Genomic DNA, 16,082 nt, shown 5'->3' on the forward strand with positions numbered 1-16,082 from the left:
ACCAACGGTAAGAAAAAAAAAATGTAAGAAAGCAAAGCAAGTTGCGACTATACTACCACGATGCATAAAAAGAAAATTAAGTTCTCATATTATTACACTATTAAAATAAAATATAATGCACCTCTTCAAACTTATGAATATTAACAGATATTCACTAAAAATTATATTAATTGTCCTTAATATACACAAATCTACACTATAGGTTAATATTAAACAAAATCTTTTTTTTAAAATAACCTTCTTATTTTTAATATAGATTTATATTAAATATAACCATGTTATTATATTTAAAATATTAACAATCATTTAATTATATATGATTATACTTATCATAATTATTATTTTTATTGATAAAAAATATTTTAAATGTGTGTTTTAATCAAACCCATGAAATGAAAGAAAAAAACAAATCCTCTATAAAAAAAGAGTACTACATTCTAATAAGCACTACTAAATTAAATTGAAAATCCGAATAAAAATTATTAAATAAAAAAATTCAAAGCAAAATGAGCGGAGAAAAACCTCGTAGAAAAAAAAACCAAACAATAGACAAAAAAAATCGAGACTAATAAAATCGGGATAAAATTTCACCAAGTGAATAATTGATAAGAAACTTCAAGAGAACGAGAGGGAGATAAGTAGATAAATTATTTGGCATCTTAAATTGTATAGAACGGAGTAAGCAGACACGTTGCTATTTGATAGATAATTTTTAGAACACGAGATCACGTGATAAAAAATGCCAAAACCATCATACTTCTTAGTTCAACATTACTTATGAGCAATATTTTCACCAAGTATGAGTATGTATGACCTCCAACTCTTATTGAAAATAAATAAATAAGGGATACATTAAAAATAAAAAAGCAAAGTGATTTGTGACTAAAATTGCAACTCATATAATGAAAACTAAGACTTTATACGATGGACACAATTTCAATAAAAATTATTTTAATTTTGAACAACTTTTTTTTGTTTTTACACATATATAATATTGAGTATAATCATATCGTAAAAAATATTTAACAATGTATTTTAATCGAATGTGTGATTATACTTATCACAATTATTTATTTATTTATTTTGAAAACTTAGTATCCGGCCTTAGGACCGACTAATCTAAGGGGACCAATCCCACCGCTCACTTGCGGGGGCCCCATTTAAAGTCAGAGTTTTTTTTGCTCTGTATGGACTTAGCCCACCGAAATTGGCACCAGTGAGAATCGAACTCGAGACCTTGAGAGGAGCATACTCCAAGAGCCCAAACCAACACCACCCGACCAACCCCATTATTATTTTTAATTTATAAAAATATTTTAATTATGTATTTTAATCGAACCCGTGCAATGCACGAGTTTACCCCTAGTAATAATAATTGAAACACATGTGAGGAAGGAGGAGAAGTCAAAAGATTGTTTTCCAGTTTTTATTGTCAAAATATATTTTGACCATAAGATTGATCTAACAGGTAGAATTTGGACAAGGAGAGAGAATGAGAGAGTGGGTGAAGGAGAGAATCTGGATCCAGATTTCAATAACGGTAATAAAATCTTTTTACAAAAGATTTAAACAAAAGATTTAATCTTTTTACGCAAGATTTCTAACGGCTATAAATACATCTCATACAGTCATATTAACCCATACATTACTGTTACCTTATTTGTTTCTTCAATCTCTCTTGCTTCAAAAAAACAAAACTCAGCATTATTACAACATAGTAACGTCACGTCACGCACTGTTTGTTTGAGAGATAAGATCAATCACTGTGAAAAGGTAAAAACTTTTTTATACATGCTATTTTCTTTGTTCTTTTTTTATGTCTTTTTCTTTGTTAATTGAATGTTTTGTGTGGATCTTCTCGTTAAAGACTTAAATGTTAAAAAATCTTGCTGTTAATAATGTGTTCCAGTGATATTATCAAAATAATTTTTTTGGGTTTATCAATTCAGTTGTCTCATGTTTACTTTAACTTTGTCTTTTGATACAAGTGATATTGTAATTTTATGTTCTTAAGTTTGTTTAATCTGATGTTGTTTAAATCATTTGATTATCTCAAGACCATGATTAACTCTCTGTCTTTAAAAGTTAAGCACACCCTCCTCTATTTCTTTTAGATGTTATATAAATAATGTTAAAGTGATTTTATCCATAAAAACAAAAAATATTGATGCGGGTCGTTGATTCTTAAAAAATCATATTAAACAACAATTGACATTACTAGTAACTAATTATGTTGTCTTTCCTATTAAATCTTTTTTTTTTAACTACTAATATGAGGCTCTTTAGATGTGTCTTCTCTAAGTAAGGAGGAAAACAACATGATCAAAGAATTTAGGTATATAGTAATTGACAAGGGTTCTGTTAACTACTTTTGTGTATCAGACAAAGTTCTTTTTTATTGCTTAACTTATGTATGTAAACTATGTATTGCCTGTAATGGAATTAAGTTCACATGAAAAGAAAGAATGAATTTTTTTTTAACATTTCAGCAAGAAAGGCAAGTCATCATTGTTATTGTTAAAAAATGTCAACTAGATTTTATGTATATAACGTGCAGCTAAAGAATTAAAGTTTAAGATAGGTTTATTTTTATTTTTCCACCAAAAAGATTTTGTTATTGATAATTTTTATATTTGATTTTGTAGAAATGGGTCGTGGAAGTGGAAAAGTAACCCTGAAACAAATTCAAGATGCGAAAGTACGAAAAGCCGCTTTCATGCAGAGAAAGAAAGGATTAACAAAAAAAGTGTCTGAATTTTCTAATAGCTTTGGAGTTGAAGCTTGCTTAATTGTGTTTGATGGTGATGGTGATGGTAAACCAATTACTTGGCCACAAGACTACAAAACTCTACAATCCATGCTTACAAAATATGAACAACAAAAGTTTGAGACGACTCCAAAAGATTTTAAAGTGAAGGACTATTTTGCGAACAAGAAGAATATGGCTGAACTTGAGATTTTGAGAGTGCGCAAAAAGATCGCAATGAAAAAACATCCGACTTGGGGTCGATGTTTCTATAACTTGGATAGGGAGGAACTGCAAGGTTTCATTGATATGGTAGATATAAAGATTGAAGCATGTAATCGACGAATCAACGTGCTGAAAAACACTGGTCATATTCCAGAGGAAGTTGCCTCTCCACAATCAAGTCAACCTACGAAGCCAATTATCAATATTAGTGAAATGGCAGATTTCACAGATCTTATTGAGTGGACTGATCCGATGCCTCAAGAGAATGCTTTTTCCTCACATTCAAGTCAACCTATGAAGCCAATTATCGATATTAGTGAAATGGCAGATTTCACAGATCTTATTGAGTGGAATGATCTGATGCCTCGAGAGAAAGCTTTTTCCTCACATTCAAGTCAACTTGATGTCATGGATATCATTCCTCAAATGCAACCTGACCCTGCTCCTTTGCAGCCACATTATAATATTAGTTTGTCTCCAGTTTCATCAACAGACCAACTTGGTGAATTTGGGAAAATGTATGATCTAATGATGCCTCAAGAGAATGCTTTTTCCTCACATTCAAGTCAACCTATGAAGCCAATTATCGATATTAGTGAAATGGCAGATTTCACAGATCTTATTGAGTGGAATGATCTGATGCCTCAAGAGAAAGCTTTTTCCTCACATTCAAGTAAACTTGATGTCATGGATATCATTCCTCAAATGCAACCTGACCCTGCTCCTTTGCAGCCACATTATAATATTAGTTTGTCTCCAGTTTCATCAACAGACCAACTTGGTGAATTTGGGAAAATGTATGATCTAATGGATCAATCTGATCAGGAATGGGTTGCTACTCAATTTGATTTTGATGATTCGGCAGCTAATAAACTAAATGATGGTGATGGTTGGGTGAAGCAACCTGATATGTTTCAATGGAATGATATTTCCTTTTTATCTGAAATTGAACAAGAATGTGCAGCTTTGGATGCCTTTCCCCAACCAAGATATGGATTTTAAACAAATTACTTTGCTTGGTTATTCAAATACACCAGTAGATGATGAGGGAGACTTAGTTTGATTTTATTGTTTATCTAATCTTAGCTGTTACTTGAGCATCATATTCCATCTACTTATTGGAAATTGCTTTTTGTATTTGTTCCACAATGAATTATTTACTGGTGTGAAATAGTAAACTATTATTTTCTTTTTTTATGGTATTAATTTGTTCCTTAGCCATAGCATTATTCTGATGTAAAACAGCAATCTAACTCTAAAGTAGTATTATTCATGCCCAAATATCATTTAAGCTCTTCTGCATCAAGTCCTTCTGCATGTTATGTTCTAATAAGGTCTTCTGCATGTTATGTTCTAATAAGGTCTTCTGCATTAAGTCCTTTTCTATCTTAACTACCAAAATACACCTAAAAAAAAATCATCAATCATAAATATAAAACAAATTAATTATAACTCTTGTGCGTACTATAAAATAACACCATTGCAATTTGCAAAGAATATAAAAATACATGAACATATAACATTGTAATGTAGTAATTTAGATGAATTTATTCTTACATGGAGTATCAATTAAACACTAACAGATTCTTTATAATTTAATCCAAGATTATCATTCTCATGGGAACCACTCTCACTATTATGATCAACATTACCAAAAACAAGAACAATAATTCCAACAAGTGCAGCAACAAAAGCAACACCAAAAGAAGTTTTAATTTGTCCAGGAACAGCAGAAGCAACAGTGAAACCCAAACACAATCCAGCAGCTCTAATCCAACCATACCAAACACAGGAAACACCTTTCCCAGTTGGAGCATATTCCAAAACCAAAACTCTGCCGAATGCATGCAAAACTCCACTTTCAATGAGTTGAATCCCTCCAAATATCAGTATATGACCCCATTTCCAATGACTGTTCCAAAAATAGAATCCAAACCAGAAGATAACATTGTCAAAAGTAAACCAATGATTTTCATTTTTGCCGAATTCGCGTTAACTAGTTGTTGCAAAGGGTGTAAAAGTCTGTGGCAAAAAAAAAGGGGGCTTAACTACACATTTGGTCCCTTACGTTTATTTTAGGTTTCAATTTGGTCCCTTACGTTTAAAAAGTATCAATTTGGTCCCTTACGTTTATTTTAGGTTTCAAGTTAGTCCTTTCCGTCAATTTTGTCACATGTGGCAGTCAATTTGCATATGTGGACTGGCACGTGGCACTTGGACACAGTGACACGTGTACTGTTCAAACGTTGAAAGTGACAAAACTAACGGAAATGACTAACTTGAAACCTAAAATAAACGTAAGGGACCAAATTGATACTTTTTAAACGTAAGGGACCAAATTGAAACCTAAAATAAACGTAAGGGACCAAATATGTAGTTAAGCCAAAAAAGGGTGTAAAAGTGGTAATGAAATTAAAGGAATAAGGAAATAAGTTAACCAAAAATAAATTAAATGTAATGGCCTAATACAAAGATTACCAACTATGAAAAGAACAGCACCAGTGAAAATACACATTGCTGTAAATGATGAGAGGAAAACCCCAAAAAGCGCCGCAATTGCTTTTGGATGTTTGAATATATGACAAGGGTAAAACATTGTTCTGTTCAGTGTTCATCAATGAAACAGAGGAAACAGAGGTTCTGTTTATAGTGGTAACATGTAAAATACCAACACCCGATATTAATCCACTGAAGATTGAAACAATCCAAAGGGTGTAAAGACTAAGATCATCGGGTTCTCAAAGCATATGACAAATGAAAGCAGAGATTATAGCTGAACCTAAATGATAAGCGAATGCTTAGGAACATGCTTAACAGAAGTAGCTAAAAGAGAGTAAAAACTTGAAGCTTTTTGTGTTTTTGATTTCTTAAAAGAAGAAACCATGAGAGCAAGATGGTGAGTGTGAGATGAAGATGCATTTCTAAGCCATTATAACCCAACCCGGGGCAACCTAAATGATCCATAGGATCCATGCATAAATAATTTCTAAGTTTTTGCTCAATTCCAATCCTAGGCATATCCTAGATGTTGTATATAAAGTGCTAGAAACATGCTTAATGATTAGGAATCATTATCTTTTTTTTGAACAAAAGATTAGGAATCATTATAGTACAAGTTAGGGATCAATTAGGCCTTAAAAATAGCTTTTTTCTCATTTTAGTGCATCACCAATCGTTTGACAGGACCAATGGTGAATGGCCAATCGATTGCAGAGTAAACTTTGGCCAGGGAGCTGTCACCAATCGATTGGCAGGACAGGTGAATCGATCGGCCAGTGTAAAAAATGCATTTTTCTGCAGCTTCCAGGACACCAATGGATTGACAAATACAGTTACCAGTCAGCAATAAATTCCCAATACGAAAAATGAGTTTTTCTTATAAAAAGTACATAGTTTTATCATAGCTCATTGATTCCTAATTTATACTACAACAACACAACCATTATACAGAATTCAACACAACAATGAGCATAAGGGGTAAAGGGAACTAACTCATTGCATAATTTCTTGTTCTCTAGTTCAATTTAACTTAAGAACTTATGTATGACCATTTTGCATGCTAGGCTAGAATTCCATAAATCATAAATTGTACTAAACTAACTAAGGTTTTAAATAAACCTAAAGGAACCCTCCTCTAAATTCCAAGAGAGAGCTCGAGTTTTGTTAATTTCTCCACTTCAAAACATCCAATTTCAGTCTTGTACTTTTACAACTTCCAGCTCCCAAAATCCAGCTTGACTCTACCAAAATTAAAAGCTTTTAATCCATACCCATGAAAGAAAAATCTGATATTGGGTTTTAGTAATGGGTCACGGTCAAGACAGCAAGAAGGTAGGGATTGAATGTTTTCCATTACTTGGGGGCTTATTATCATGTAGAAACTTAAAATTGAGGAAAGCAACCATCATGTAGAAGAAATTTAGACAAAAATAAGCCTAATTTTAGACAATTAAACAATAACTCAATTCAATCAACACCCATCATTTACAAATCAATTAACAAGAAACCCAACATTTACAATCATAGTCAGACACAACAACAACTACAAGAGTCTAGAACTGAACAACAACGGGAGAATAAGAAATAAAGAACACTGAACAAGAACGTTCATTACACTTGAAGCAGTATGAACCTTCACCAATGTGAGATATAATTATGATCAACATATCTATAAAGTCTTGAAGAGACAGTACCAACACACTACAAAAATAATATATTGTCCTAAAAATTAAGAAACAAACCTTCACAAAAAGCTTTCACCTCATTTCATGCACAACTACTACATGTTTCTCTTTTGACTTCTTCACTGATGGGCTACTGGGCTGCTCCTCATTATGTACATAATTTTTTGACTAAAGCCATTATCTAAAAAATAAGTCCAACATGTGTCAAAAAAAATCCAACTTCAAGCAAAAAAAAGAGTCCAACTCTTCAGTCTTGACTAATAAAAATAGAGATTGAATAATGTAACTGAAGCATAGTCAATTCCTGCACTGCAAAAACCATCTTATTTAATTCAGGGATTGAATCGACCCATTAATGTGCTTCAAGGGAAAGTCGAGACTGATCACTCTTCATTGACTTTTTAATGTGTTCCTGATAATTATAAAAAATAAAGATATGTCAAAATTTATATAAGAGATAAGATGCACTTAATGCAACAAAAAATGAAGCACTGAAGCAAAAGAACCCCTGCCCAATGAAGACACACTACACGAGCAGGCCTCACAACAGATCCGAACACAATCACTGCAAAGAAAAGAACAAAAAGTCAGACTCACAAAAGGTTTACATTTGAATAACGCAAAAGATTCAGCTTTCAACAGCAGAATGTAAGTGTTAGCAATTAACAAGAGCGTCTATTAATTTTCAATATACATTAAAGAGTAACCTATGTAGTTCAAGTGAATGTAGGTTTTCAATACATACTGAAAACTAAATAATATCACCAACTAATGTTTACTCCAAATGAAAACAAAAGTTTATCTCTTGACAAAGAAGAAAATATATGGAACTAAAAACTGTCAACTAACTTTCATCAACTTCAACAATAGATACTGCAAAAAAGTAGCAGAAGAAAACATAGTCACCAATCTAATCCTAGTTTGAAAGTATAGTAATCAAACTACAACAACCACCATCACTAAGCCTTAGTAGTTAGTATTTCACTAGGAATTAAAATTAGATTAAGGAATTAAGTAGCAGCTATTCATGCAACTATGATAAATTTCACCCCATGTTTGATGCAGCAACATACATATGGTCCGAAGGGAATTTCAAAATTGAATAACACCAAGACAAGTTTCTAGTTTGCGGAGGAATGATTTGAACTAGAAACGAAAGCGATATAATTCACGGATTGTAGTAAATATTCTATTTACACAAGTATACTTACGCTGCAAAGAATTAGATACATAATCAATAAAAACTGATTAAAATTGAAAGCACTCAAGGCAATTGCAAGAAATACATGCCTTGAATAGTTTCCTAAAGTAGATATACTTCTTGAGAAACTTCCATGATCAAGAAGAACCAATTACCCTTCCATAAGCAATGACATCTATACCATTCACCAAAAAATCAATAATATCTATCTTGAGAAACTTCTCTGTTGCCTTCCCTTTTCTCCTTACTTCCCTTTTCTCCTTACCACATGGATCTGATTCTTCATCAATTTGATCAACGATTTACAGAAAAAATAGAGAAAACAGCATCATAACTACATTCACAAACCCCATGCCTAATTTCTTCATTAGAAATTAAATCAAAGAATCAAAAGAGCATAGAGATAAGAAATCTAAATGCAAAACCATTTAGTGGCGAATCCTCGACGACCAATCCGTCCAACATCTTGGAAGATTAGTGCAAGTGTCAAACTAGGTAGTCTGACTCGGTGAACGATTCAAATTGGAAACTCGGTAATTCGCAACAGCACCAATGCTAGAATTTCCATAAAATTACAATCTAACATCACACGCATAAAACTAAAATTCAATAGTGAACATGCATTAGTAATTTTCACTTGATTGTCAATACAAGTATCGTCGTCAACCTCTAACGGTTTGTTCAATACCTCTAATTCGAACAGAAATCGAGAGAAAGGAAACAAAAATCAGGATATTTAAAACGTACAACCATTTTTTGCATGAATGATACATAACTTGTTCATCATCGATATCAATCGAATCAACGGGAACATGCATCGATGGAGATTGGAACTATGAGCAATTGTACAAATTGAAATGGAATGAAAATCGAATGGGATTAGAAAAAGATGAATGACTTACAAGCTTGGATGAACTCGTACATGGAAATTGGAGAAAAACGAAGTTTGTTAGGGTTTACAGAATCGCCGACCTGGGAAGATTGATTAAATTTCGTCACTGAAATCAAAGAGAATCACTGAAATTAAATTGCGAGTGAATAAAAAAAACTCCATACAGTGATGCAGCGATGAATTACAACGCAGATTAAGATCGAAGAAGAGAGTGATTGAGAGTTTAGTTTCTGAATCAGATTGAAATTTTGAGACCGATTCATAGAACGAGTGCGTTTCTGAATTTTCTGTATGAGATGTAACAAAAAATTGAGGGAATTGAAAAAATAGCCGCGCAAAATGGAAAATTCAAATCCCCGCGAAATTAACAAAGTGTTTCCTTAAATCCTTTTTACACCGTGTTAGGTAGAAATAAGCTATAAATTAATTGGTAGTTGAAAAATTAGTTTATAGCTGGTAGCTGATAATTTATAATTAAAAAAATTAGTTGAATGAAATTAAAGTGTTTGACAAATTTAATTGTTGTAAGTACAAAATAATATAAAAGTACGTAGTTAGTGGATAATTATTATATTTTTTTTAAAAAATAAGGAAATAATAAATGAAAATAAAAGGGTAAAAATGGAATTAAGTGTAAAGCTCATACGATAATTGAATTAACATTTCAAAAAAAACATTATAAGCTAATTAGATAAGCTTGTTATCGAACATGTCCATTTTTATCTAACAAGTTTATAAGTTAGTTCAATAAACTATAGGATAACTTGTTCGACTTTCCAAACACACCTTTAACACAATATATGAGGGTTACACTATAAACCTCCATGCACTGATGCAACGATCAATTACAACGCAAATTAAGATTGAAGAGAGAGAGATTGAGATTTTCTGAATCAGATTGAAATTTTGAGAGCGATTCAACGATATTCATAGAACGCGTTTCTGAATTTTCTGTATGAGATAAGAAAAAATTTGAGGGAATTGAAACTTTTGGTGGAATAATAGCCACACAAAATGGAAGGGAAAATTTGATCATTAAATTGTTGGGGTTCCAAACCCCCGCTAAATTAACAAACTCTCTGGTAAAATTAAGTTAAAAGCTAGCTTTTAGGTGATATTCGAAAAACTAGTATAATGAAATTAAAGTGTTTGGGTAATTTAGCTTTTGTAATCATAAAATTAAATAAAAATACAATGGTTATTTTATGTGAATGGATAATTATTTTATTAAAATAAATAAATTAAAATAATAAGATTAAAATTGGAATAAAAGGTAAAAAGCTATAAGCATTACCAAAGAATATAAAAATACATAGAACATACTATAAGATTGTAATGAAGTAATTAAGATGAATTTATTCTTACATGAAATATCAATTAAACACTAACAGATTCTTTAGAATCTAATCCAAGATTATCATTCCCATTGGAACCACTCTCTATTATTATGATCAACATTACCAAAAAGAAGAACAACAATTCCAACAAGTGCAGCAACAAAAGCAACACCAAAAGAAGTTTTAATTTGTCCAGGAACAACAGAAGCAACAGTGAAACCCAAACACAATCCAGCAGCTCTAATCCAACCATACCAAACACAGAAAACACCTTCTTTCCCAGTTGGAGCATATTCCAAAACCAATACTCTTCCAAATGCATGCAAAACTCCACTTCCAATGCTTTGAATCCCTCCAAATATCAATATATGACCCCATTTCCAATGACTATTCCAAAAATAGAATCCAAAACCAGAAGACAACATTGACAAAAGTAAACCAATGATTTTCATTTTCGCGGAGTTCGCGTTAAGTAGTTGTTGTAAAGGGTGTAAAAGTGGTAATGAGATTAAGGGAATAAGAAAATAAGTTAACCAAAAATAAAGTAAATGTAATGGCCTAATACAAAGATTACCAACTATGAAAAGAACAGCACCAGTGAAAATACACATTGTTGTAAATGATGAGAGGAAAACCCCGAAAAGCGCCGCAATTGCTTTTGGATGTTTGAAAATATGACAAGGATAAAACATTGTTCTGTTCATCAATGAAACAGAGGAAACAGAGGTTCTGTTTATGGCTGTAACAACATGTAAAATACCAACACCCCATATTAATCCACTGAAGATTGAAACAATCCAAAGAGTGTAAAGATTACGATCATCGGCTTCTCGAAGCATATGATAAATGAAAGCAGAGATTATAGCTGAACCTAAACCACCAAAAGAAGTAGCTAAAAGAGAGTAAAAACTTGAAACTTTTTGTGTTTTGGATTTCTTAAAGGAAGAAACCATGAGAGCAAGATGGTGAGTGTGAGATGAAGATGCAACTGTGGTTGCTAAGACAATGAAAGCAATGTAGGGAATGAAGATTTTGGTTGTTTTGAAGAATCCTGCTGGGAGACAGAAGAAAACTCCAATGCTTGTTGATACAGCTGTTATGAGTGTTTGGAATTGGCTGTTGAGGTGGAATGAGATGAAGCTGAGAATTGGAATTGCTATGGTTAGACCTGTTGCCCATGCAATTGATGTCCATTCCAATGATGAGAAGTTTGAACCACTCACTGATATTGTGCGCTTTGTGAGAGCAGTGTACCTGTAATCAAATTTAATGGTTTGCATTCAATATTTGTGTTACACAAGTATACATAGTACATATGCATATGTTAAATAGTTTCATCCACAGATATTTAGAAAGGCACAGAATTGTTGGGGAGTCCGGCCGCACGACCACACGAGAGGGAGACGTTGGGTCTCAATCCACTCATAATTGATGTGTGAATTCTTACATCCTATAGTTAATCTAATATCAGGATCCTCCCCCCCCACAAAGCCGAACCAGGGATGTGATATCACTTGTTGGAGAGCCTGAGAGACGTCACATCTCCATCCAAAATTTCAAGGCATTAGGTTCATGAGTCATTTTTTACATATCCAACATTCTCATTTGTAATCGGTGTGTGAAACCACAAACACTAAACCCAGCAAAATTAATAATCACTACCAAAATATTTCAAATTATAAAAAAAAATTAAAGATAGAAAAAAATGAATTTGGTAGTCAATTATGGCGATTCTAACACTTGGTAATAAAATTAAAGACAAATTTTATTTTATTGTAAGTCAAATTTTTCTATTCGATTCTTGGAGTTGTGTGCATTTGAAAGGTAGTACGGCTATACTATAAAAACTGTCATATATTAGGTTGTCAACTCGATAATTAGTCTCATAGCGGACTCAAATAATCTTAACCGTAAGATACGTTAGGGACTTATTGGCGAAAATTATAATTACGATCTCCTATAATTTCTATGCATGTGAAGGTTAAGTCTGGAGGCAGGAATGATTCTTACTCCATAAAGGTAGTGAGTTACCTACTAGTCGTAGGGTAGGAAAAGCTATTACACAAACAAGTCAGAGACAGAGACTGTTAGGGTTGACTTCAATGAGAGCCTGGAAATTTCCCTGGTGGGGCAGGAATTTGCCTTCAGAGTGTCGATTACTAATTCACACTTTCAAATTGTATGGATTGAACATTTAATCGACCTTGAATTTGAATAACATCAAACAATCCGGCCTTCTATTAATTTTTAAGGACTAGTTTGACAATAAATAATATAATCTATGGATTAATTTGCTAGTAAGTAATATAATTTAAGCACTAACTTGATAGAAAATGTATAAGTTAACCATAGGACCAAATCTTCATCGTAATTCATAATCATGGTCTATTTTACCTATTCACAATTTTTAAGGGATAAATGTTACAATTTCATGCGTCGAAACTCGAATCGGTGATTTACTCGTATTTCTTTTCACACATTAAACTGTAAGTGAATAATGCTAGCAACACACTCTTTAACAAACACACTCCAACACACTCTCTTTTATTGGTTAAAATTCACATGGGTCCCATAAAAAAATGTGGACCCATATAACTTTTATGGGACCCATATAAATTTTAACCAATAGAAGAGAGTGTGTTAGAGTGTGTTTGTTAAAGAGTGTGTTGCTAGCACTCCTCAACTGTAAGTATACTTACAGATGAATTTCCTTGTCTGAACAGACCATGCCATGATGATTATTCTGCCAATCTTGAACAGGATCCTTAGGTAGAATCTGTAACTGACTAATAATAAGAGGAAACAATACAGGTATAAGAACAGTCTGAACAAAGTAAGAACAAAACTCATACAAATACCATCCCCAAACTTCATATCTTGATGGTTCCTCTCCTATTGATCCTTCATACTCACTATTAAAACTACTCTCTCTTGATTTTACCACTTTCTTTGATTTACTATGTAAAACTATTGAAGGTTCAGCTTCAATTGTACTAGCTTGATCCATCTTAAATTGTTAGAAGAAAATGTAACAAGAGATTAATATATATTGGTTAGAAAAAATGAATGTATGAAAGAATAGTGATTGGTGACAATGTTAGTGCTGGCGTATGGCTACAAAACGTGCAAAAAACAGCTGGGGTAACGAAACTTTCAAGGTTGCAAATAAGTATAAGCTTTGTTGTGACCAAAAAGTATATATATAAACTTTGTTAAATTGTGGTATTGTATACATCAAAGATTCTTGTAAACTTAATTTGTTTTCTTATATTTGTGTATTTTTTTGTCTTTTTGTCAATTTATTATTTATAAACGAGAATTTGTTAGTTACTATGTAGCTGAGAAGTTGTGGAATTTTCATGTCGCCACGGTTTTGTTTACTGAATTGTTTTCTCTTCTCTTAATACACATAACTATTAGACAAAGTTTGCTGTTAATTTGGATTCCACAATATTTGAAGAATTAGGCTCCGTTTGAGATGACAAATAAGCTAGCTTATACTTGAAATAACGTTTAAAAAAGAGCTAATAGCTTATTTTACTAGCTTATAACTTATTTTTCAAACGATATTTCAAGTAGCTTATGAGTTTATAGCTTATATTTTTTCTTTCAATTTTACCTCTATCATCTTACTCGAAAAAAATTAAGTATTAATCAAACATATTTTTTTGATGTCATTTCATACTTAGTTCAACTGTTAATTTTATCAAACACTACAAATTCAATCAACTAAAAAAAAACAAATTCAATCAACTAGCTTATTTGCTATAAATTAAAAACTAACTTATAAGTTATGCACTATAAGCTGATCCGCTTAACTATCTTATCACTTATCCGCTATTTTTTAAAATGTGTATCTTGCAATAAGAAAAATATATGCACAAATATTTGATGAACACTCAATTTTTCATACACTTGCAACATGTAGTTAACATTGAAATGCTTGTTTCAATTGAGTTATATAGTTAATTTCAACCACGTTTAAAAAGTTGTTAAATTGTGGTTAACAATATAATTTAATAACTATAATTTTTTTTCACCAAAAGTAACGGGTTAACTGGACCGTCTAATCTGGTTTGAAAATCAATATTTCTGGCATCAAGTAATTCCAGTTCCCTCCAGTCTCAGTTGCAGGGGAATTAATCGCAATTGTCCACTAAACCGTCTAATCTGATTCGAAAATCAATTCTGATATCAAGTGGTTTCAGTTCCCCTCCCGATCTCAATTGCTGAGAAGTAACCACAATTTTTTTTTTGTCAGGTAGCCTAGCGGCCTGAAATTCCACCTTTAAAGATGGATAAATGAAGTATTCGGGGTTCAAACTCTACCTCCTACATATAAAATACTAATATCTTTACCAACTGAGATAAGTGGAATTAACCACAATTTATAAACTGTCAGCCGAATTAATTATCTACTAAACTAAATTAGTTATATTTTTCGACCTTATTAATTAGGTGGGGCAGATGTAATAAAAAATGAGTGTCTAAATACCATTATTCTATTTATTTTATTTTTTGGGTATGTTAATTCGTACCTAAGGGTACATGTTAAGCTACTTAAGCCACCAGGTTTGGTCTAGTGGTGAAAAGTTTGGGTAGTACGCTATATGTTTTGTGTTCGATTCCCAGCTTATTGTAAAAACAAAATGTTAAACTACCTAAAAATAGAAATATAACATTAATGATACAAAAAATTTAATGTTTAGAGAATTGAATATACCACAAGTTCAATAAATATTTTTTTGATTTATCTTCTTAACATGTGCAGTAAGGATGCATGTTAACATTTTTTTTTTTACCAAACCAGTATTCTATAACCTCTAACTCCTTAATATTGTAAAAAAAAAATAAAAAAAAACCTTAAGTCCTCGACCGTAGAAGATTTATTTTCTTTCTGTTTTTGAAAAAGTGTACAATTAGCTAGGTACATGAAAGGTCAAGAATTGGTGTATATATGTTGCCGGCAGGGAGATTCAGTTTGACATCGCTATTGATTCACCCGCCTAATACCTCAATTCAACTTGCATGGCTGGCAGGCATTATTGTCCATTCATTTTCTTTAAGTACCACCTTAACTCAACCGTAGTACATACAAATTCAATTCAACTCCATTGTCCACCTTCTTTTAGATATTATTTCTAACATCTATTTTATTTTATAGTATTTTATAATAATGTATTAAAATATCAATAACACACGAGAATTTAGCAAAATTGATGGTATTTTCGTCCCAAAATATCAGATCTCTTTGACAAAAATGTAAAAATTATGTAATAAAAAGAAAACATAAGAATTTTGAAAACTAATTTTTTATTGAATTTGTCAATAATGTATATTGGTATGAAATTTCATTCATAAAATTATGGATCTTTACATTTATTGTGTTTAACTATAGTACTTTTTTGAGTTTGGCGGCATTCCACGTTCTAGAGATTTGTTCACCTAAGAGTGTTTGTACGATGTATACTCTTTGGCTTGCTAATGTCATGACCTT

This window comes from Trifolium pratense, linkage group LG4 (genome assembly GCF_020283565.1).
Source record: "Trifolium pratense cultivar HEN17-A07 linkage group LG4, ARS_RC_1.1, whole genome shotgun sequence".
NCBI lineage: Eukaryota > Viridiplantae > Streptophyta > Magnoliopsida > Fabales > Fabaceae > Trifolium > Trifolium pratense.